The following is a 24,230-nucleotide window of genomic DNA, read 5'->3' on the forward strand; positions in this document are numbered from 1 at the left end:
AATCAGGTGATATACTGGAATAAATGTAATATTCRTATTAAAGTGAATATGTTAAAATATATCCTATAAAATCTTGAAAAAACATGCAAAGGAAAAAAGAAAAAAAAGGCGAAGTGTAGCTCTAAAATCACATAACTGATCAGAAAAAAAAAAAAAAAACCCAAAGGTGTTTCTGTTTCTAATACAGACAGACCATACAGATTTTGCATATTCTTAAAGGAGAAAAAAGAAAGCTCACTCCAGCAGCTTTCCATACGAGACTCAACCAGCACCATCTTCACGTTTTCCAAGGTTTTGCCGCTRCCTTCCTTAAAAGCAGGGAAAGTCACTGTCACCGACCTCTCTCTGCCCGTTAATGTGACTTTGCAGCCTCGGGGTCCTGCCAAATTGCTCACAGCAACTGACCATCCAGGCAGAGACTGTGTGTCTCAATATGTGTTTCAGTGTGCAGCCTGTCACGGCAGACCACGCGTCCTGCATGCCGCAAGGCACACGGAAAGCCACGATGACCTCCCGTTTCCTGACTCGGCATTCCTCTAAAACGGAGCACTGCCACAGGGCAGGCTTTTCTAAACTGTTTTCTTGGTTTTATCTTTCCCACAACAACCTCTTGCACACAGATAAAACCCCACAAAAATACGAGCAGGTTCAGAGAGCAAGTGGCTGGTGACTGCTCCCCTTTTTCAGCATTATATGGGAGGCTTTCAAACGATAACTCCAAACTCCTGCTCCAAGTACAAAGGATTCCCTTTTGAGCCATCCTGCTCTAACATAAACCTACAGCAACACATATATAGACTAAAAGCAAACAAACCTAACAACAAAACTCTTACAAAAATACAGCTCTGCAGGCCGGGTTCTTCCCCGGGGCGAGGATGAAAGAGCAGCATGTGACAGATGTTTGTCATGGTGCTGCGTGCAGCCCTCAACTGYGCTCGGAAACAATGGCCATGGGGCTGCTGTGGGAGCCTAGAGAGACGCGCCTGAAACCGAGCGCTGTGAAAATAGCACTCGAGCGCATCAGAACAAAAGGATATAAATATAGAATGACTAAGAAAGCGGGGTTTCTCAGGAAAATCTGCTGGGTTTTATGCCAATCTTTAAAAAAAAAAAAAAAAAGAAAAAAAAAAAAAAGAAGTCTTTTGTAAGGACTCTTTCAAATCCCAAATTTGTCTCCATTATCTGCTGACTCAGAGGCTTCACAGGCCACTCCAGCTGGGGAGCTGCAGGGCTTGCTACAGCACCGATACCGCTGGAGGATGTGACAGCCCCATGAAAGGGAGCCCCTCTTCGCCTGCAGGGTTTCCAGCTCTTCTCCTGTGCTCCACATTTCCTCCCTGCAGCCAAAGCCTCCTTCTTCCCTCATGCAAAATTCCTTTCTATACTAGCTTTATAAACAAGCAGATAAGAAGAACAAATAAATTATCCTTTGGGAAAGTGGCTGAGCAATGAAATGCCAGGGTGTAATGGATACCTGATCATACCGGCATAAATTTCAACTGCGGAGTGTAAAGGGAAGGCCGACACTCTAATAATTCATTCACTCATATAAATATGAATGAAGGCAACTTAAAAAATCGCTCACCCAGGTTGGGCAATATGTATTTTAGCTGCTGCACGGTGGTTGCACATGCTCCTGTGGTGAAGGCAGCTCGGATGCCTTCACTTTGCAGGCTGCTGCTATTCATTAAAGGAAAGTATCACTCTGTAGGCTGAACTGATTATTGATATTCCATTCTAGACCTGAGATGCTGAAATGTTTCCTCAAACAGAAGCATGAGTCTAAGCAAAGAAACATCCAGGGTATTTTTTTTTTAATTTGTATTCAGATATTTATTTGGATTTCTGCAGTAATTAGATTATGACGCATGTCCCCAGCAGTTCTGGATACTCTATTGCAAATTACACAAACATAATACTCTACTGCAAAGTATACAAATAAAATTATATTTGTAGCTATCTGCAGACATTAAGGGGAAAAAAAGTGTCACCATAAACATCCAGACACTCTACTCTCAGTGTCCTTTCATTTTCATTTCTTCTTAAGTCTGGATAAGAAGTGTTTCCAGATCCGCTTCCAGAACAGAAGAAGGCATTTCTACCCATCTCCCCATTCCTGCAAATGGAAAATAAGTTTCATGTGGTAGGTAGAGGTCTCATACACAGCACTGCAGAGGTATCTTTTCCTAAGGTCATGGGACATAGCACTTGGAAAGATAATGAGATTAAAACTTATATGGGTAGCTGGATTGCTCCGCTGCATCGGTGGTTTTAGCCTCTTTTGGTGCACCAGTTTTTGGGAGGGGAGGAAGTGCAGGGAGCCCCAGGCTGCTGGGGCTCGTGAGCCCCTGAACGCTGCAGCTACTGCAAACTGCGAGACCAGTTCTACAGACAGAAAATAAACATCCTTCCACTGCTAAGGAATTCCCAGATCGGGAAAAATAAAGGCAAAAGAGAAAGAAAACCTTCAGCCATCACTAGGGGGTTTTGCTGTTCCAACCAACTCATCAAATGGCTGGAAGTCATCCAGGGAATAACGTCGCCCGTGTCCTCTCATCGTACATCCTAGTGAAGAGGTGAAAGCAAGGAGTGACCCAGGCAAAATGCTGAAGAAGAGATGTCTGCTTTTAGGAGAGGAAGTTGCACTCTTCTTTAACTCCTTTAAGAATGAAAACTGGTTGCTTCAGATCCTTGCATTTGATCAGGAACATATTTAGGTCAGAATAAGAGAAAGGTTTCAGGCTGATAATCCAGCAGTAGTGCACTCRGGGCAGCATCCTACAAAGCATGGGGATGTAGGGATACAGCTGGCAAGCAAAGCTTTCCCAAGTGCCTAAATCACCTCAAAATCTGACCGAGGGACGTCACGCCGCTCTGCATCACGCCGTTAAAAATAGCACTCATGGTCCTTGGTCAAATATTGAAGGATTTGCAAGCTCATACCCTGATTTTGTAGCACTTCCTAAGCTCCACGGGGATTATCTGTTCCAGTTACTATCCAAARTGATTAAATCACATGATTTTGAGCACGTCACAAATAAGAGTCCAAATCTGCTTTTCCTCTGTAAAAAGCATCTTCACAAGTGAATCACAACAACACCTAAATAAGTTTTATTCTCAGTACATGGAGTACAGAAAAGGAAGGCCAACATATTCTTCTCCATTCCACAAATAAAGATAAAAATGAAGATGAAAAGTCAGCTCATGATTTTATATTCTCACCTTTAGAACTTATTTGTAGTATATTATTTAAAAAGTATTCTTTAAAACTGATCTAGATTTTTTAATTCATGTAATTTTAAGATATGCAAAGAGATACTAAAAAGAAATCTTCTRGGCAAAAATTCTGTAGGTGAAGTTTAAACTTTTCACAAATTTCCACCATTGAGTTATAAATAGAGACAATAATTTAGATTCAGACAGACTCCTGGCACTGTTGCCCTGTTTTATTCTTATGCGCAAAAAATCTACATTTATTTATTGCATTTAACAGGGTAAAATCACTTTTCTGCTACTTTTACATTGTGAGTGAATACTAATGCCTGTGCACAGAAATATTATSAAGAGCCATCCATGAACTCTTCTTATAAAAAAAGAAAGAAGTTTAAAGCAAAAGCAATATGATAAAATAATAAAATAGGAGACAAAAAAGTCACTGCACCTCTTTTCTGAGTCACTGAAATAATATTTAGAGAGWGACCTTCCCCTCACAAAGCAGATTAAACTAAAAACAATGAGACAGCTAATAAAAATTCTGCCTTAAATTTTTGTCAAAAAGAAAAAAGATGCAGACATGGAAACTAAAACCTACCATTCAAGCTCTGATGATCACTTTCACATACTTTCACATATTTCGAATCTATGAAAATAATCTGTTTTTTCACTGACTCTCTCTGGTCTATTGCAGAATTCAGTATATGTTCCAGAAATGCAGGATGCATTTCTACATACTTTAATCTCTTTATCAATGTAAATTTCTTTATAAAATACTGAGCTTCGTATATCAATTGCTCAATCACAGCGTAGAGTTTAACTTGATTTTTTTTATATAACAACTGTTGCTTCCAGCTCTAGGATATCTACAACCACCAGTTATTTTACAGGAGACCCACCAAGCTCCTGAATGCTCACGGTAACCAGGAATGCAGAAATTCCTTGTAAATGGTTGCGAGACCCGGGCAGGGCAGACTCACTGCTCAGGTGACACCGAACCTGCAAGGAGCTGCTGCAGAGCAAGGGAGTCCAGCACATCCCTGGTTGTCCCCCTCATGCTCCACATGTGCAGCTCGAGACTCCTAAAACCACCTCCCAGGCCCTGCCTAAATCTCTCGTACCCAAGTCGCCTACCTCTGCTTAGTGACCTCCCTGTATTTAGTATTTTTCTGTTTCTGGATGCATGCAGGGTGGCTTCACGCCACAAAAGCCACCAGGAGACCTTCCTGGCCTGGGCTGAGCTGCTTGGCTTGCGGTGTGGGGCACKTCACACTGGGCCCGGTGCATGGAGGGCTAGGGGTACCCTGGCCTCCAACCCGACACATCCCGGGAGTATTTCCTCTGAGAAAACCAATGTGCTTTAACAAGAGCAAAAAGACCAGAATACGCCATGGTCACTCAATTATTGAAGGGAAGGGAAGGGAAGGGAAGGGAAGGGAAGGGAAGGGAAGGGAAGGGAAGGGAACAGAAAAAAGCAAACCTCACTTCCTTTTCATATTATCTAGTTATTTGCCTTCTCCATAAAGGTAAAAATATCAGTCCGGGCCTCTGAAGTGCATGTCCACCATGCACTTCACCTCCCTCTCCCTGCATACACTCACACATGTGTGCACAGCACGCAAGGAAGAAGCGACGTCTCCTTCCACTCAACGAGGGATTCTGCAGAAATAAAGACCTGGGAATCACCGAGCCGAATCAGGCAGGACTAAGCAAGAAACTCCAATTATTCTTTTTAAGTAAATAAATGATTTAGCGAACCAAACCATGCATCACAAGGCAGTAGGAAGCAGAACCACTACTAGTTCCAGCAGCTTTAATTTTCCTCTGGGGAGCCAAGACGGCTGCGCCGATGACTGAGGTCTGGTTACACTCACTGTCTGTACACATTAAACTCTGGCCCAGTCCCAAGTGGGAATCGGCACTTGATGGTCCCACAGCTACCTCGAGGTGCCCCAGATCATAACACAGTTTGAGGGCACTAGCAGCGAGCCCATCGGGTATGGAAACCGACTCTCCTGGAGGAAATTTCAAAACCACTGTAACATTTCAGTGATTCCCTGCTCCCTTGTGTCCTTTTAAAATCCCAATCTCGGCGTGTTTTTCTGTAGGTTTACACACTGACACCTCCCTACAGAACCCGCCTGAAGCACRTATGGGAATACCGATTACTCTGTAGCAAAGTTTATATTCTGCCAATGTTTTATTGCCTGGATCTCCCAAAATTGTCATATCCCAGGATTTGATTTTCAAAAATATTAGGTGTCCATACATCCTACTGATACTAGGATCTGCTCGATGATACATCTGCCTGATGATAGTGATGGGCCATGGAAACCAGCTTCAACTTGTCTCACATTCAGCAGTTAAAAACGTAACAAATGGATTCGGGACTGTGATCACAGGGCTTAACATCCAGTAAATGCCAAGTACCCAGACTTTCAACATGAGCTGAAGTTAGAAGTGCTCATCATCCTAAAAACCTAGATCAAAACAACATTTGAAAACTGAAAATACTCCCAATTTCTCACATGAATCTGCAGGATATTCAAAAAACATCTAAGGCTGAAAATGACCTTCAATAAACATGAGTAGGTAAAAGTCTTGTCATTACACAGGTTACTCTCTCATTTGCTATATAGAGAACAATCATTTGTCTTTCATTCTAGGTTAACCTGATACTAATTCTAACTACTCTGCAAATTAAACTGTGGAAGAGCTCATTACTACTGCTAAAATTGAAGGCTTCTATTAGGATGTGCTAGAAACCTCAGAAATGTATACTCAAACTATAAAAATGGTTTTAAAGGTGCTGCACACTACTGGCAACCCGCCCCTATTTACCTGCACTTTCAAGTTCTGACCATCAGCTCTAACTTCAGAGCTGAAAAGGGATTTTTAAAGCTCAAGTTTACAAGAAAGTTTGAACTTTGCTGAGAGTGCAAAATAATCAGATATTAGTGCCTTGTTCCCAGATAATGTCATCCTAAAACCATCYGAATACCAAGCACATGCTTCACATACAAGCTGCTTTTTCAGTCACTGTGATGCAACTTGACTCTGGTTCTACCMTCAGCTGAGCTGCTGATGTCCCCTTCTGAACACAGGTTTGCAGTGGTGAGTGACCACAAGGCAAGGGAACAAATAAATATGTGTTCCCATAACTTACATACTAAGTAAGAGATTGAACTGTAAAAGTGCAGCTGGAATTCATAACATAACCCATCTCAATCACCACGTGTGCAGCAAATTAAACAAAAGTTAGACATGAAAAACTTACAATACTCRTTCCTAGTCCATATGGGAATGACATAAATCTTGCATGGGTTAAGATCACATTTTTTGATTGTTTTGGTGTAGAATGATGGAATCAAAGGTCACGTCAGGTCAGGGTTCAGCTTTTCATGTTCCAAAATACCGAGCAGCAAATACTTCCCCACCACTCTCACACTGGACATTATGATAAATAATAAGTCAGGACTCTAAAGCAGAAACACAGCGTGCCTAAAAGTTAATGTTCTGGTGGGTAATATTGTACTCTGCATCAAAGCCAAGTATTTTGGTTCTTTTCACTCAGTGTAGGAATTCAGCCTAACTTTTGGGAGGGAAATAAACAAAATACATCTTTAGAAAACACCTATCTTCAGTAAACTCAGATCTAGCTCCTGTAGATGGAGTAATGAGAACCTCTGGTCTCTTAACAACAGTGGCACATGTTATGTTTTCAATTTTGACCACAAATCCAAAGCAATTCCACAAGAAATTTAATCAAAYCTTACATTGCCTTAATTGACAGCAGATTTTGTCTCCAAAACTGTATAAAAACCTTCATATATAAATATATATTATAAATATATATATATAAAAGTACCATTTACTTCAGCCCATTTATATCTTGTATTTGTTGAGGTAGATGATCTTTCCTACTTCTAAGTGCAAAATGCAGATTAAGCCTTTTAAAGAATTGTGGGTTTTTTTTCAAGACTATCTAAATAAACCGGGTGTAGTGTTGCAAAATCAATTTGAGGCAAAAGTAAAGAACAAGGCACCATATCATATATAAAATCTAAGAATAATAAACAATCTCAGCCTTGAAATCTAAAATATGTAACAAGTTATCTAACAAATACTAAGGAGTTTGAAAGATTGCTTAGAAGAATCAAGATCTTCAGAAAAATGCTGAAACTCATTCTCTTTAATGTAAGATAGAAGGATCAAAGGAGTCATTTATGTTCACGACTATTTTTTCAAAAACACCTACATTCTGAATCAAGTTTATAATATGTCTATGAAATTGGGTCTTATATTTTTCTTGCCTCATATMATACTGATCAGACACCGTTGAATTTTACTGAATTGATACTAAATTCACTCTTCAGACCAGATTTTTTAAATTCTTTTCTATTTCAGGGCTACCTCTGCAACAACCAGCAGAATATTGGTAACTGTGAAAATCAATGAAAATTAAGTGCAAAAGCTCAGAAAGGCAAAGGAATACCATGGAGAAAGCAGATTCCTTATAAAGGAATGGTCCTGATAAATATCAGAATTAGAAAAAATGTAGTAGGAGAATAACAAGCAAGCACAGAGATATATTCTTGGTCAAATATCTTCCAAAATGTTCACAGACCCTCAAGAGAAAAGAGAAAAATCTAGTGCAAAGATAATGATCACAAACAACAGGATTAGCTTCCACAACCACAGTTCTTCTGGAAAGTGAAAAATTAAATTGCTTCGAGCTGTCCCAGAGTCCAAGTACTTGGCCACAGGTATTACAGGAAGGCTTAAGAAAGCCTTCAAGCATATGTTTTACATTGACAAAGGACAACATATTCTGTAAGATTCTTCTTTCCTTCTACCAACTTGCAGAGAAATTAATTCTCTGGAAAACTGATAATAACAGCAACGAATCTTGCGAATGGGAGAAAAAGCCTATACTTGCAAAGCAACTAAAAGAGAAAAAAAAAAGAAAAAAAAAGAAGATACAATAAAAACATAACTGCTTTTGTTATTGTCTCAAAAGTGTTATGAAAAACATCCTGAGACGATGAGTTCTATTCACAGAAGGAAGAATTGTGCTTTCTCTCTCATTTACACAGGCTCTGATTCAGTCTTCAGGATCCAGTTTTCAAAGATCAGCTTTAATTAACAGCTACATGTCTCTAAGTCACGTTATTATTACGTCTCTGAGTCATGTTATTGTCATTGCCTCTCTCACTAGTGACCCTTGTCACTATTGCAGCCGCACGCATCATTATTAACGGCGCTACTGTCACAACACCTTTTTGAGGGACAAACATTCATAAAATYATAGAACTGTAGAATCCTTAAGGTTGGAAGAGACCTTCAGAGGTCATCTAGTCCAACCCCCCTGCTCACGCAGGGTCACCTAGAGCAGGTGACACAGGGAGGCATCCAAGCGGGTGCTGAAGGTCTCTAGAGTAGACTCCACAACCTCTCCCAGGAACCTGTTCCAGTGCTCTGTCACTCTCACTGTTAAGAAATTTTTCCTGTGGAACTTTTGGTGATTCYGGTTGTGGCTGTTTCCTCCTGACTTATCGCTGGCCACCATTGAAAAGAGGCTGGCCCCCTCCTCCTCACTCTCTCCCTGGAGGTTTTCATATATGCTTATGAGATCTTCTCTTTTCCAGGCTGAACAGACCCAGCTCCCTCAGCCTTTGCTCATAGGGCAGATGTTCCAGGCCCCTGATCATCCTGGTAGCCCTGCGCTGGACTCTCTCCAGCAGCTCCACATCCCTCTTGTACTGGGGAGCCCAGAACTGGACACAGTCTCCAGATATGGCCTTGCCAGGGCTGTGTACAGGGGGACGATCACCTCCCTCGACCTGCTGGAGACGCTCTTCTTAATGCACCCCAGGATCCCGTTGGCCTTCTTGGCCACCAGGGCACACTGCTGCCTCATGGTCATCTTGTCATCCACCACAACGCCCACGTCCCTCTCTGCGGGGCTGCTCTCCAGCAGGTCCACCCCTAATCTGTACTGGTGTCCGGGGTTATTCCTCCCCAAGTGCAGGACCCTGCACTTGTCCTTGTTGAACCTCATGAGGTTTCTCGCCGCCCAGTCCTCCAGTCTGTCCAGGTCCCTCTGGATGGCAGCACAGCCCTCAGGGCTATCAGCTACTCCTCCCAGTCTGGTATCATCAGCAAACTTGCTGAGGGAGCACTCCAGCCCTTCATCCAGGTCATTAATGAATAAGCTGAACAGGACCGGACCAAGGACTGACCCCTGGGGGCCACCACTAACCACAGGTCTCCAACTGGACTCCGCGCCACTGATCACCACCCTCTGAACTCTGCCATGCGGCCAGTTCTCAGTCCACCTCACCGTCCACTCATCTATCCTACACTTCCAGAGCTTCCTCAAGAGGGTGTCGGAAGGGACAGTGTGAAAAGCCTTGCTGAAATTGAAACAGATGACATCCACCACTCTGCCCTTGTCTACCCCGCCAGATATTCCAGACAGGTTAAGTATGATTTCCCCTTGGTGAATCCATGCTGACTACTCCTGAGCATCTTTTTGTCTTCCACATGCTTATTATATAGAGATAAATACCATATATGTCATATGAAGAACTGAGCCGAGAACGTTRGGAAGTGGTTTCTGCACCTGCCATACACCTTGTTAAAGGGTAAATCATAGGGCAAGGCTCAACATGACTAAAGCAATTAGTTTAATATTCTGCATTATTTTATTAATAAAGGTTTTCAATGAAGAACTAAGGCAGAGAGACCAAGAGATTTATTTAAGGTATCTAGAGAAGGAGACGGAGTCCCACTCTCCTGAGTGTCTGCCCATTGCCTAATGTAGCCAGATATCCGCACCTCTGCACATTTCACATTTAAAATACTGGCAACTACTATTTGACAGTTTAAAACAAGAATCTATCAAGACACTCACATTATCACATCTCACATATATCATACACACAGACATCTTTACTTACGCAGCTGCACATAAATACCTCTACAGGGAGTATCCAAAAAGTGATGCACTGATCTGTCTTAATATATTAAGATGTGGCTAGAAAAATGTGAAGGAAGCCACATATTTTTATGTCTCCTTATAGATGTTAGAAGTGACGTCAGGTCAACCTCCAACCTRCTCCGCTGGCAACAAGAGCCCTTCTCCCATCGCGTGCCCTTTCTCTGCAAGGGCACCCATTGCCRTCTCTGGAGGGACGTTTCCAATCACCACCAGCTGCAAGAGAAACAACACTCCCAAGGTTTTAAAACATCACATAACTTGCAGTTGCTTCTTTTACTTTGAGATTTTTTTTTTCGATAAGCTTTACTCCTTATGACTTTTACATTCCTTGGGACTGCAAGATTTTTTTCACTCTACATGCATTAAGTGCCATGGATAGCAATAACGCACTACATTATATATTAAGTGTTCTGCAGTTTGATCTACAGAATATATCACATACTTAAAAGACMGGGAAGAAACATAAAAAGTGCTCTAATGTCTTTGAAACACAGTGAGATTATGCACATAGCTCCCTTGCTCCTCTCAAATCACAAGGCTGAAGATTGTGACACAGGCAAATGTTTATCTGATGGATGCTGAGCACGCTCCAATGTGCAAGACTCAACACACAGAATCAGGGAGTTACCCTGGGTATCTGCTGATGCAGTACAGAAAAACTGAAGCTTTTCTGCTGATATAATGAAGAAAACCATGCTCTAAATCAGAGAAAATCACAAGAAGATGACATTTGGTATACAGAACATCCCACAAAGCTTGGATGAAAGATGGATTTGGTCTTTTTTTATTATTCAGAATTCTTTGATTCTGTTGGCTTAAGTCTTCACTTAGGTATATATGTATTAAACATACAGCTTCTCCAAAGATTTTTGTTATACAGATTTACAAAAAAATACTGGGTGGTACAGAAAATTTTATTAGACTAAGCACATTTGCCTCCTCTGCTGAGCTACACCGAACAACGAAGCAGTGGCAGAGGAGAGTCTCGTGCAGCAGCACCAGCACATGGACCAGCAAAAGCTTTATATCCCTTTAGGTAGCTGGAAGGTAGTACCCAACACTATCTTCCATTTCTAATTTCCTCTTTCCTTGTTTTTCTTCACTAGCCAAGTTATTCCTTATATTTATAATGAGCAATTACAGAAACACTCCCAAACCTTTCTGAAGAACAAGACAATCCTGAATTCCCTTCTTTTATGAACAGTTCTACAACAGAACTAAATTACAAGCACTGCTTGCAGACGACTTCAGTAAGTAAAACTCAATTATGAACTTTAAAACACAGTTCTAACACAGTGTAATACAAGATCTACAAAGAGTCTGTTGGAAATTCCCCTACAACAGAAACAAAATATTCCACATTGTGTTGTGAACTTGATAATACTGGTATAAAATTGTACAGAGTAGTTGATATTGGCACATGAAAACAAAGCAAAGCTCAGCAGGACACGTGAAATTATGCATTTCCAGTGTAATTCCAACTGGTATGGCATAAATCAGCATGGGCATGTAATTCTTGGCTGGCTTGTTTGACATGAGTGAAACAGAAATTCTCTGTTGTTGCAGGTGCTCTGCRAGCAAACATGACGCCTACCTGATTGTTAAAAGACAAATCCATATTTAAAGGAAAGAGCTTAAAGGAAGATCTTCAAGGTTAAGAATGAAAGGTGCAGGTGACAGGAGCTATGACCACCCTGGAACGGAGCAGTCCACACTAGTGCATTATTACGTGGGGCTCTGAAAGAGGCTGCTGCTTCTGGGGAGGGCAGCTGGGCCGCTCACGGTGCGGCTCGGCAAAGGGGAGCTCCGTTTGGCTCCTCGCTTTAAGGAATTGCTTTGTATGTGTCTCATCCTGGAAATTACAGAACACCGGCAGCTTACGCTGAGAAAACTGCAGTTTCTAGCCCCTCAAAGCCAACTRCTAAAATAACAGGCATGCCGAATGCTAAAAATGAGTATAAGACCCTGTAATATTATTACTCAAAAATTATTAATTTTACAAAGATAAAAGTCTTTGTTCTTTATGCAAAGTCCATAATGCAGGAAATATTATACAGACCTCACAAATGGAGCCCCTCAGCTACAGGACCCTTTTATTTTTTTAGGCATGTTTACATAAAGTTCAAAGGCTTCAAAAGAGTCAAGCAGCCCTTCTGGTCTGCAGGTTAAAGCAGGATGAGGAAAAAAAAAACTGTTGAAGGAAAACACAGCATTTGCAAATTAATCTGTACTTTATAATACAATTTATACAGTTGTTCTAGAAAAGAATTCCTGCAAATTCATCAGACATGCTTTTCATAACAGAAAAAAAATAACTAAAAAAATAACAATCTAAAATATAGCAGAATTTCTGACTCGGAGAATCGAGTCAACTGWCTGTTGTTTTTTTTCTGTTTTGCTGCCCTTCTAAAAACCTCTTGTATAAATCATGCATTGCAAGTTCACCCTCCCTAACTGCAGGCTGTGTTCAGGACACAGCAGTATCTGCCAACCCACAAAAAATAAAACAAAAATTGGGGACATGGAGACACAGAGGCCGTTAGTGCATTTGATCAGACACTGTTTCTCAGCAGTGACACAGACACTGTTTTAAGGCAAAACGTGAATAAACATGTGCATAAACTTTTGACACAGAGCAATGCCACACTAGTTCTGTGACCCTTCAGATCTTAGAAGATAAACACGACGAGATGTGGTCAGCTCTTGCTGGGAAGGCCTCCAAACAAGAAGTTAAAAGCTCACAGGCAGTGGTGCTACATCCTTGTCTAAAGGACACGTGAGCTTTTTCAGCAACTGAAGTGTGCATAACACGACGTGCTACACTGAATCGTGCCACTTCGCTATAACAGACCCACAAGTATTTTGCTGCATACGAAAGGGATTTCAAAGGAAAAAAAAAAAAAAAAAAGGATGTAAAACTTGACCTAAATATCTTCTATGACTGCAGACCTCAGCAGGATGGAATGCCAGAAGAAGGGTGGATTTGGCCATTCTGAGAAAGACCAAGGTCTAGCTGCTTATTCAAGGGAAGTCCTGTTCTGATCTCTCAYGGATCACCCCTTTAACACTGAAGGGGTCCTAAGCATGGAAAGCAAGGAAAGAGGAGGATGCAGAGATCCTTGAGAGGATTCTCAGACTTTGGAAGGGTTACAGCAAAAGCTACTTGGCCAGTTCCCACAGACATAGCATCGCAGCGGGTAGGTGTTAGAGCTAGTGCAAAGGAAGACAGTTTGCTGTCAGGAATGAGAAACTCGAGGCAAAGGGAAGGGACAAAAGCAGGGAGAGGGCCTGGCAGCTCTGCAAGGAGGGCTTGAAGCACAGAGCCAGGAAGGCAAAACCACGTTAAAYGGAACCAAAATCGCCTAAACGGAGCCCTGCCTGACTAATGGATACTGGATATCCTGGCAAAATCAAGACTGCCTCATTCTCCGTGATGTCTTGGGTATCTGGGGGGGATGTCACCTCACATCTGTAAACCCTAGACCAAACTTTCTGCAGGGGTTCTGCCAATCACTCCACCTGATCTGAGTTAAAAGATGAGAAATTCCGAGCTTTTAAACAAACCCCATTGATCTGAGCTGGGGTTTTTATTATTACATTGTACAAGTCATTCGGCAAACCAAGCTTTGCCCGAGAATTTTTGAGGACTCCTCATTTTTCCAAAACAAGCAAGACGGGCCTGTTTGCTTGTTTACAAAGGCAAAACAAACACACAAACACAACTTAGGTGCAATTTGCCACAGTTCAGGCCGAGGCTGTAGCAGCCCAGAAGAATTACAATAAATGTATCATACTGTGTGCCTGATGTTACCTGAATGTCCAGTTAATGCTGCAAACAAACACAAATATATCAATTTGTATACTGTGGTTTCCTACACTTGACTGATTCCATTATATTTCTGAAATATAATTTATTTTAGGAGACAACACTACATCACACTTTCCTCTGCACAAGTCTTTGCATGCTTCTGCCTCTTTGGTACTGAAAAAGCCTTTGCTTTCCATGATGAGTAAACTGCATCTGARATTCACTACTGAATGGAAGAAACTTAAATTAAACAGCTACAAAAATATTTTACTCCAGTAATCAATAGAATTCCTCATTGAACAGAGTTTTCTTTTGAAGTTCTAAACCTGCACAGTCTTTGGTTTCATGGGCCTCTGCTTGGCAGTGCTTGCATAGACTTCTAAATTACACTGCAGGGTTCTTGACTCAATTATTGATTGATCCGAGATTTCAGGCAAGTCATTTCATCGCTATGTGCTGCTGCCTTTTCCTACCCATCTACYGTGGCTAATTAAGCTCCAGACACTCTTTGAGGCAGTGCCTGCTTCTCCCTGTCATCTTGGAGTACTTGTCTCCATGATATCTGATTTTGGTTGCCTTGATACAATCATAGTAGTATTAATACTCTAGGAAGTTATTTCTTCTCAGGATAAAGAGATAAAACTGAGCAATCACTCAGTGCCAATGCTATCGGTAAACTGTGCATCTTCCAATGGATGTGTTCCTTCTAAAGAGCTTAATAGACTTTAAATAACACACAAACAACAGAGAACAGTATCTAACAGATTTCCTAGATGAAGAAAATCAAAATGCACCGAAGTTTCACATGGGCCCAGCCTTCCGCCCTGCACTGAGCTTGGTTAGGACAACAAGGAAAGCTCCCTGTTGGGGAAGTCTGAATAGATCTTTTTGTAAAAGATTTTCAGAATCTGGAAGCTGTTCAGATAGTTTAATGACAAGAATAATATTAGTGTCTAGAGAGAGAGATGTGAAGACTTCTGCCTTCATGTCTCAGCTGCAAATCTCTTCCCCAGAAGCATTCGCCTCACAGGATCCCTGGCTCACAATGTGCAGACTGCAAAGGAAAAGGAAAAATTTTGCAACTCGGTGGAACCAATTCCTACACCAATCGGTCAGAAATCTGTTTACTAGCAACCTACATACAGTTAACCCCCTTGGATCCTGGGGGATCCCTCTGTCTCTGTGACCCTTCCTAAAAGGGGTCACATCCTGCTCTGTTCACTTGCAGGAGGGGCTCTCTGACTGAAACCAAAGCAAACAAACCAACCAAACCATTTCTGCAACTTTTAGATCCAGAAACATTCATTTTATTACCATTAAACATGAAGCACAAATACCAACTCCTATCAACACAAAGCAGCTGTAATACTTCTTGAAGCCTGATAAAATGTCTGCAAAATCCTACAATATATCACACAGATACATTCAGCGACATTTTTAAATTCTGTGGGTCTCTTGCTCTGAAGAAGAGTTATTTCATTACATAAATATCACAGGCATAACATAAAACTCAACATAAATCTAAATCCAGGAGTCCTTTTAACTAATACTTTAATTACTGACTTTATTCTTTTTTAAACAACACAGTATCTTGATTTTACTTTATTTTCTCAACAAAGTCCCCAGTGCTGTACTGCATTCTTTTACTGAAATATTTTATGCTATTTTTACTGGAAAAAGACCAGATAGATGGAGTGTGGAAAAAGCTCTTTTTACTGGCTTATCAGAAATTCCAGTAATTCTTCTAGAAGTTTACAGAGGGAAAATGTTCTTCCACAAGTAAACGGAACAGATAATAAAAAGAAAAATGGAATTGCTCAGGAAATCTATTCTCTGTATATAGTACAGCTATGGTTTTTTGATCTAGTTTCACCGGCAGTATTTGTAATGGGAAGAGCATGAGCCCAGTGCTAGCAATAGTAGAAACTCTAGGATAGCCCTAACTGGGCATCTTCTGTCACACTGCTCAAATATTTTCTACTCTACAGCTTCTATCACTAAGACTGAAATATTGTCAAATGAAGTTACAGATCTTGTGCTAAAGTAGCATCAAGTATTTTCAATAATTACCACCAAAAAAACCCCCCAAAAYGTACAACAAAGATTATGGCTAGCTCAATTTAACGTGAATAGTTACATTGCCATAGAAACGAGAGACTCCCAGGCTGAAACTGTCAGGAGAGTCGCTGTAACACAAAGGCAGCTCCTCTCACCGAAAGGTTTCAGACTTGCTGCGCGAGCCAACAGGCAGCGACAACCAACCCACGGGGAAGGGAAGGGCGATGGAGGAGCAGCAGCGGAAGCGTCCCTGCCGATGGGATGGGATGCGAGGAAGGGCCGGCGCRGCAGCACCCGGCACGGCGCGCGCCGGAGCCTTCCCGCAGGCCGGAGCTGAGCACCGAGCTGCGTGCACTCTGCCCGAAACGCCCGGGGGAGCTGCCCGTCACCAAGCGCAGGCCCAGGATCATCACTGCAATCAGAAGGTCTCTGCGCTCCCAAACTGCTACGAGTGGCCCAACAGCAGCTGCCTGTGTGGCTCCTCCAGGACTGCACTCCAGCAACGCCAGCACAGAGGGGCTGTGCTCGGTCACTAAGTTTSTAGCAGGCCTCTGCTATACCCTGAAATATCAAATGCTATTCACATAAAAATACAAGGAGAATCAAAATATAAAAGGTCTACTCCTTGTTTTCACTAACATACCATCTTGGTAGCATAAAAGAGGCTTACATTATATTTATTCTTGCTGATGTAGCACAAAGACACTGAAAGGTCACAACAGGCACAATGAATCAGGCATGTGATTGTAACGCATTAGAAAATATGTAGTATGTATCACACAAAGTATGAGCAGGACCTATCTTCACTTTTCAATCTGAGTTGAAAACCAAATAAACCAAAGTTATTTGTTTTGTAAAACCTGTATGTGAAGCAATGTCCTGGAATGGGATGGATCTGCTAATTTTATTCTCCTGTAGCTTGTCTAGGAAGTGTTAGATATGCCTTTATAAAATGGATATAGCAATACAAGGAATTAGGCAGATTAATTAATGATTGTCTAGACTGAAAAGAAGCAGGAAGAATTTTTAGAACTTTGGGGTTTTTTTTTTTTAAATTTTAGAAAACGCATAAAAATATGTAGTTAAGCCAAGAATCATCCACATTTTGACCAATGCAAACACCATGAGAGATACGAAGATAAAAGGACTACAGAGGTAAGTAACTAAAAGGTGGCTGGCACCTGTACCTGTCTCCCAGAAGGATTTCCACTCTGCAATACCAGCGTTTCACAGCTACGCACTGGATCTGCCAGCACTCAGTGTAGGAAGTTTTGCTCAGTATGTATCTACTATTTTTTTGCCCCTAATCAGAGCCAACGTATCAGCATTACATATAAGATCTGTTTCTATTTTTCCCTGAATACTGAGGAGATGGTTATAACATTTCTTCTTCCTGTGCTTTGTTTAAAATAATAATAACCATCATCATCATCCTGCTAGGTCTCTGCAGGTAATGAGTGATCTCAATTTTGTCACCAGTACCTTAGGTAAAAGATCTCCAAAAGAAAGCTCTGGGCTRCAGTGAAACAACCTGAGGAATGTCCCTGTGAACAATTTATTAATTCTGGATAATTCAATGAAATTACTGCCACCAACAGAWACAGAGACAACCATATGTTGTCAGGGCTGTGTCATGTGTCTTCCAGACCAGGGACAATGTGAGACTTAGACCAGGCGTATTCCCATCCCRATAGGAAAAAGCTGGAATAAGGGAATGCCAATGCTCTGAGTCTGTATTTTCCTCCTAGCCTTTTCTTCTTTTCCTATTAAGTTTGTGCATTGTGCAATAATCAAAGACATCCAACAGAAAAATCTGAAGCTGCTAAGCTGAGAGAAATACTACAACTCATGTATTCCTACTCATAACCTATGATGTATGAATGAGAAAATATCTGGAAGTGCCACGTTGACAGCAACATATCCTTTGATAAAACGGTCTGAGTCCGAGCAGTCTGCACGTTCTGAGTGAGCCCTCAGAAATATTGCATTTGTGATTCATTCGCACAAAGTAACAGGAGAAAATACATGGCAGATTTACACTAAAAACAGGCTTCTGCCAACTAGGCTTTTAGTGAAAAGGCCAAAATATGGATAGGAGATTTAAAGTTTTAGGCTAATGTTAAAAAACAATAACATAATTAAAAATTATGGCTTTGGAGATTGGATGATGGGAATTGCCCGATTTAGGAATGTTGGTTTCTTTTTATTRAAGCCTTTCACTTTCCTCCTTTTCTTTTGCTTCTGTCTGCCAGCTCCCTTCCCGCRGTGGTGGCTTCAGGTGACGGCGGGAGAGCTGCACAGCGGCTCGGAGACGGCGAGATCCTCCTGCTGGGACATTTCCAGGCGGCTCAGAGCAAGCCCGTTGGCAGCAACCCCCTGCACCAAAGGGGCTCTGTGACCCTGAGGCCACTCTGTGCCTTCCAGAGACRGGCAGACGACTGGAGATCACGGCCCTTGCAATGTGGGAAAATCCAGGGAACAGCAGCTTTGTGGTGACGTCCGACAACAAACCTGGAGACGCACACTTAGCTTTGCCACGGAAATCAACGCCTCAGTTTGGCACTACTGACTGCATGCGCTTCATTAGCCACCTATGGAATGCTATTGGATCTCTGTTCAATMCTATTTCAAAGTTTATGATGATTTTATTTCCTATTGCAGGAACGCTGTGCGTTGCCTGGCCACCAGAATAAATGAATTCATTCCGAGGACCAGATACAGGCACATCAAAACTTTTATGAAGAATATTTTGGATTACTACTCTAAAGCCCATAAAAGCCACTAAAAAATACTTTCTATCAGGAATACTGCAGTTTTACACACTCAAAGATAACAATTCCTATGTATATATCTCATAAATATGTACACAGATGTATACAGATGTGTGTATATGTACATATATGCTCATATATTTATAATCATATATGTATCCTGCAAATATATTCTTTAATCAAATAAKCTATCCTAAGTTTACCCTTTAGAAGACAGTCCCATTGATTGAAACATGACAATGAATAAATAATTAATAAATTAATCAAATTTCACTTCTAGTTTTGCAATTTTTAATATAGTTTCAATAGTACATTGGACTGCTTTCACTCAGAAGAATATTACAAACATACACAAATATGCAGTTGGAGTTTCTTGTTCAAACCATTCAGCCGTATCAAAATCAGCTATAGTGACTCATGGGAGTGAGATAAATATAAGGTYCGTGGGACTAAATAAGCCTTTCCAGTTTGCATGTCAGAAACATTAATCCCAAATGCAAACCTTTTGGAAAGAAAAATCTAAATTCTCCAATAATTTTTCATTAGAATTGGAAGAAAAACTCCTTTTTTTTTCTGACTGTTTAAACAGTAAACAAGTAGCACTCTGTCCTCAGATAATTGCCCTGATGATTTTTCTTATTTTCYATTATCATATAGCATTGTGAGAATGAGAAGAACAAGAAACATCTGTTCCTACAACTACTGCAGGACTTCCATTTCCATCTCCCTTCCTAAATCACAACCATGACCATCTCTTCATATAAATTCCCCCGAAGAAAAATCTTTCCATGTATACAGCCCTTGTATACAAAGAAAAAAAGTAGATAAATAATCAACTCTAGCATGTCATGAAAGGAGCACGGAGATGATCATAAACACAGAAATAAGAAGCTCAGAATCCGTCACTCTGGGAGATGCAGAATTAATGCGGGTGAGGTTACAGGTTACATACAGTAAGTCAGACTCAGTTTTATCCACTTTAGCCAACAGAGTTTTGTTTGATGTCAATAATATCAACACGGGGACAAGTGTTAGTGTGAGACAAACCTCACCATGAGYGACTCAAGGAAATCCAGCAGAGCTCTCTCAATTATTTCATTTCTTCAAGGAAATGATGCTCTAACAAAGTCATGGCCCCATATTTTAATGGCGCAGTTGCAATTTTCAATGCAGCAGAAAGACTGATGGATGTAATTCTATTGCCAGGGTACACACAGCGCCCCTGACATGAAACATCATCATCTCTCTGGAAGAGTTGCAGAATAAATCACTTGCCACATGAGTCAGAAGTCATCTTTAGTGGACTTTAAATTAAGACGGACAAACACAAAAATGGCATAAAGTAACAGAGAAAAGAGAACTTCGAATTTTATTTCTAGAGCTAGTTAAATCTTAAGACATATAAAATAGGAAAAAAAAATTGAAGTACAGTATTTTTTCAAATAAAATCTTTGCAATTGATACCAGAAGTACAAAGACAGGTTTATTCATAGGTCTCTGTGTTTGCTTTTTGTAATATATTGCAATATTTTTTATCTAGGAAAATAATTCCTATTATATTTTTATATATGCATTTATATATGCAGCTGCATTATAAATGCAGCTTCCTATTATTTTTTTTTAACGTCACAGAAGACTTTTGTTCCAGTTTTCACACCTTAGTAGCTAGTATATACGGATACTCAGGAAAACATACACAAAGAAAGAGACATACTGTATACACATATAGTATTTTAACAAATATAAAAAATATTGAAGCACCTAAATACTAAAATACTAGTACTTTAACTAGATTACAGGATATTTTTCTGTGCAGGGCAAAATTTTGGAAAACYGAAACACTGCAGGACTTCACTGTTGGAAGTTGGGGAAAAAAGTCTAGAATTCCTGGAATCCCTGAATAAATAAATAAATAARTAAAGCGCTATATGGGGTCCTAAGTCCCAGAGCCCCAAACCATGGGACAGGAGTGTCCCATCCCTTCATCCTCTCTGAGAAGCCCAAAACAGCACATAGGGCACRTGGAGCTGCAGCCTGGTCCTGCCCTGCGGTCCCTCACGAGAGCCTGATCCTCTCCTGACAGGGAGGGTACTTGGCAATATGCCTAAATCATCCGAGATCAGTATATGCCTCGTATACACCATTCTCGTATATGCCAACTGATTAGCAGGTGGTTGGAAGGGAAAGTTTTTTAAGTCTTTGTTTACATTATATGCACTAAATGCATTCTTGCATAAGGAGCTTAAAGCATTACGGACTGATGTTTCGATGGAAATTTATTAGTTTAGAATCAAATCAAAGATATTAGGATGCATCAATCTACATATCACTGTTACTGGCTTTGATATCTAGTTTCATATCTGTGATGTAACTAGTCAATTACTTTTGAAAATAAAATGTCAAGGTAGACAAATAACCGGTTATTTAATATTTTAAGAAGTTTTGCTTGAGGAAGAGATGTGTCAGACAGCAYTTAGGGAACAAAATCGGATTTGTCGTTCCTGAGTACTAAAACCCCCACTCGCAGACCACTCATCCAGGTTCTGCTGATTGTATCTGAGCAAGATTACAACTCTCTGCAAAGAGCAAAGATCCGGGTCTATGCAGCACAACTGAAGGGGCTGCTCCTGCAGCTCCTGGAACTAAAATCAGGGCCGCGCTGGGGTCTGGGCATCCTGGGCCTGGGCAGCCTCCTGACGGGAATTACTGGAGCAAAAAGGATATTATGGATTGGAACCAGGAGTGGGGAGGAGAGGGTGGAACTGGGGACTATATCTTCTTCACACGTTTCTTCTCGGCTTGATTACTTATCCAAATTAGGATGCCTTTCCTCAACACACTGCTACTCTTACAACTACGTCTCTGGGTGTTTGGGAAGAATATAGCCCTTAATCTAAAATATTTCACATATAAAAAGTTACATGTGAAACTAAGTATTTATTTCAGAAACTAAGATGCTTTCCTTCCCCCAGTGTTCAAAATGCCTAAGACTTACAASAGCACCTAATTTGACTGCTGTACAAAATTCTCCCATTAAAAGGGTTCATTTTCCAAAATCATAGAATATTTTAGGTGAAAACCTAAATCTTCTTTGATAGCCAGGACACTTTTGTGACCGATTTCACCTGGGCCAAAATTTCACCCACTGTGTTTTAAGAGAATCTCAGTGAATCTGCCACAATAATAGTCCGGAAGGAAAAAGAGAAAAAATAAATAAATAAATAAATAAATAAATAAAAAGAAATCCAAGAAAAGAGGCTCCAAGGAATTCTTTCTGTGAATTCTTACTATTAGAACTAAAAAATAATAATAGTTCTTTTTTTTCTCCCCATGCAAAGCCAGGCAATCATTTCATTTATTAAAATCCTTATTTATTAGGTGYCATACTTATGAGAGTTCAAAGTAGAATCATTTTCTGGAACTGCTAATTAGTTTCTCATGATGTTTACTCCTCCTGTTGATATACAGCAACTCCCACTTTATATTCTTGTTTTTCTAAGTTAACATTTTTATCTCAAAATATTCAGCTCACATGAAACAGCAACATTCCATTGGACTTATTTTAAAAAAAAAATAAAAAGCTCATAAGATGAAGCTATTTTGTTATTTCAAAATGTCTGGGGAGATTGATTAATCCCAAACCTTCAATTAAACACWAAATGATCAAAAATCATGAAAGTACCTTTCTTTTCTGCAATTCGGAACAGATAAGCCATTTCTTGTAAACTTAATTAGCCATTCCCTGATTTTATCTAACAGTGGATTTTCACTGCTGAGTTATTAAAACTTTCAAACAAGAGAAATACGCTAAGTCTCCCAAGCATCACATTATAAATAGTAATCTTCTACCTCCACATTTCTCCTTGTGACTTCATTTCTAGGCAGCACTGGAGAAGCAGCTTCAGTCACATGGTCTCAAGGTCATGCTATTTTAATTTACAGAGTTATCACTGATAAATTATGCGGAAACAATGATAATGGTCTCATTAACCTTGCTCCAGCACACTAAAGGTGTTTTATAATTAAAAAGAGAACAAAGTTATAAAAACATATAACGATTTTATTTCCCAGCTTCTTCTCTCCTACACACTGCTGTAAAGTACTGCTGGGCAAGAGTAATTTGTTACTGTGAGTAACAGCAGCGCCTGATGCCTCTGCTTTTCAACCCAAGAGTGCAGAGATCAGAGGGGATTATGCAGAAGGAGTCAGGTGAAAAATGCAACACAAATTTGACCTTTTTGAAATAGGAAACTGAATCCAACGGGCCTCTCCCTTTGGCAGATTAAAGGATGCTGGAGCAGAGGAAGGATCATTCCAACCAGGAAGTCTCTCTGAGTCCAAGAATCTGTGCAGAGCTGCAATTTCCAAGCRCACAGTCATGTGGGCAGCACTCTGAGGGCTCGCATCACAAGTGCAGTGCATTAACACATTGAGGGAAAACTCCTAATAAATGCAATCCAAGGCAGAATCTAGAATTCATCCTCTAGGTCTCATTCAAGAAAGTTACAGTAATCCATGGGCTAGAAGCCTGACTAATGTCCTTAATTCATGTATGACAGATCTCGTTATTAAGGGCGCACACATAATGAATCACTAGTGATTGCTTTGACTTAAAAAGAAAYATTMGAAAAACAGAGAATAAGTGGAACAGAGACTGTCTCGTGTCTTCAATGAAATTAACCTTATATTAGCCTAAGTGTAAAAAAGTATCTSTAAAGCATTTCTGTGAAGAAAAACAACCAAAAAGCTTTTAGATAACTTGAAACAGGCAATGTGCCCCTGTCTTCCTTACTCTTCTACTACTACTGCTTCCTTTAARTATAGTCTCAGTAAAAGCACTCACATCAAAACTGATAGAAAGGGGATCATGCCGAGCAGTTTTCCTGGAGTTCTGGAGCCCGCAAGTGACACTGCAGTGCCAGGCTGAGCACATCATAGTCCCTTCTCATCTTCACTTACCACTTAAACTTGCGTTTTGTAACTATCAGGCACAATTTACAGCCTGCTACACAACTTACCCAGAAGTACAAATGGAAAACTCCCGGATCACACCTTTTTTAGAGATAAGCCCTTACAGAGATAACGGAATGKATGATAAAGCCCATTCCTGAGGCCTGAAGGAAAGCCAGGCTCTTCCTCACGGTCCTGCCCGGTCGGACGGAGTGCGGATCGATCGGCGCCCCTCACGCACTCACAAGTGCCACAAACGCCATGGGAAACAAGAAGCCCCCAACCCGGAGGCGGCTGCTGGAGCCCGAGCTGAAGCGCAAGTTCCACTGGACACGAGGCGGGTCTCGGTGCGCTGCGGGCCGGGGCTGGCGGCGCCGCGAGCCGCAGGCGCCGCCACGCGGGGCACGGAGGCCTCGGGGAGCCCGGG

The 24,230-nt window shown here is 40.9% G+C and overlaps 1 protein-coding gene across 5 annotated transcripts in view; it reads right to left on the minus strand.

The window, feature by feature from the left end:
- The window catches only part of MAGI2 (membrane associated guanylate kinase, WW and PDZ domain containing 2), a 674,980-nt gene that overhangs the window by 649,897 nt on the left and 853 nt on the right, over window positions 1-24,230 (minus strand). The window lies entirely within an intron of this gene.

Source organism: Nothoprocta perdicaria, unplaced genomic scaffold, assembly GCF_003342845.1.
Source record: "Nothoprocta perdicaria isolate Ctin4 unplaced genomic scaffold, notPer1 scaffold_44, whole genome shotgun sequence".
NCBI classification, from domain to species: Eukaryota; Metazoa; Chordata; class Aves; order Tinamiformes; family Tinamidae; genus Nothoprocta; species Nothoprocta perdicaria.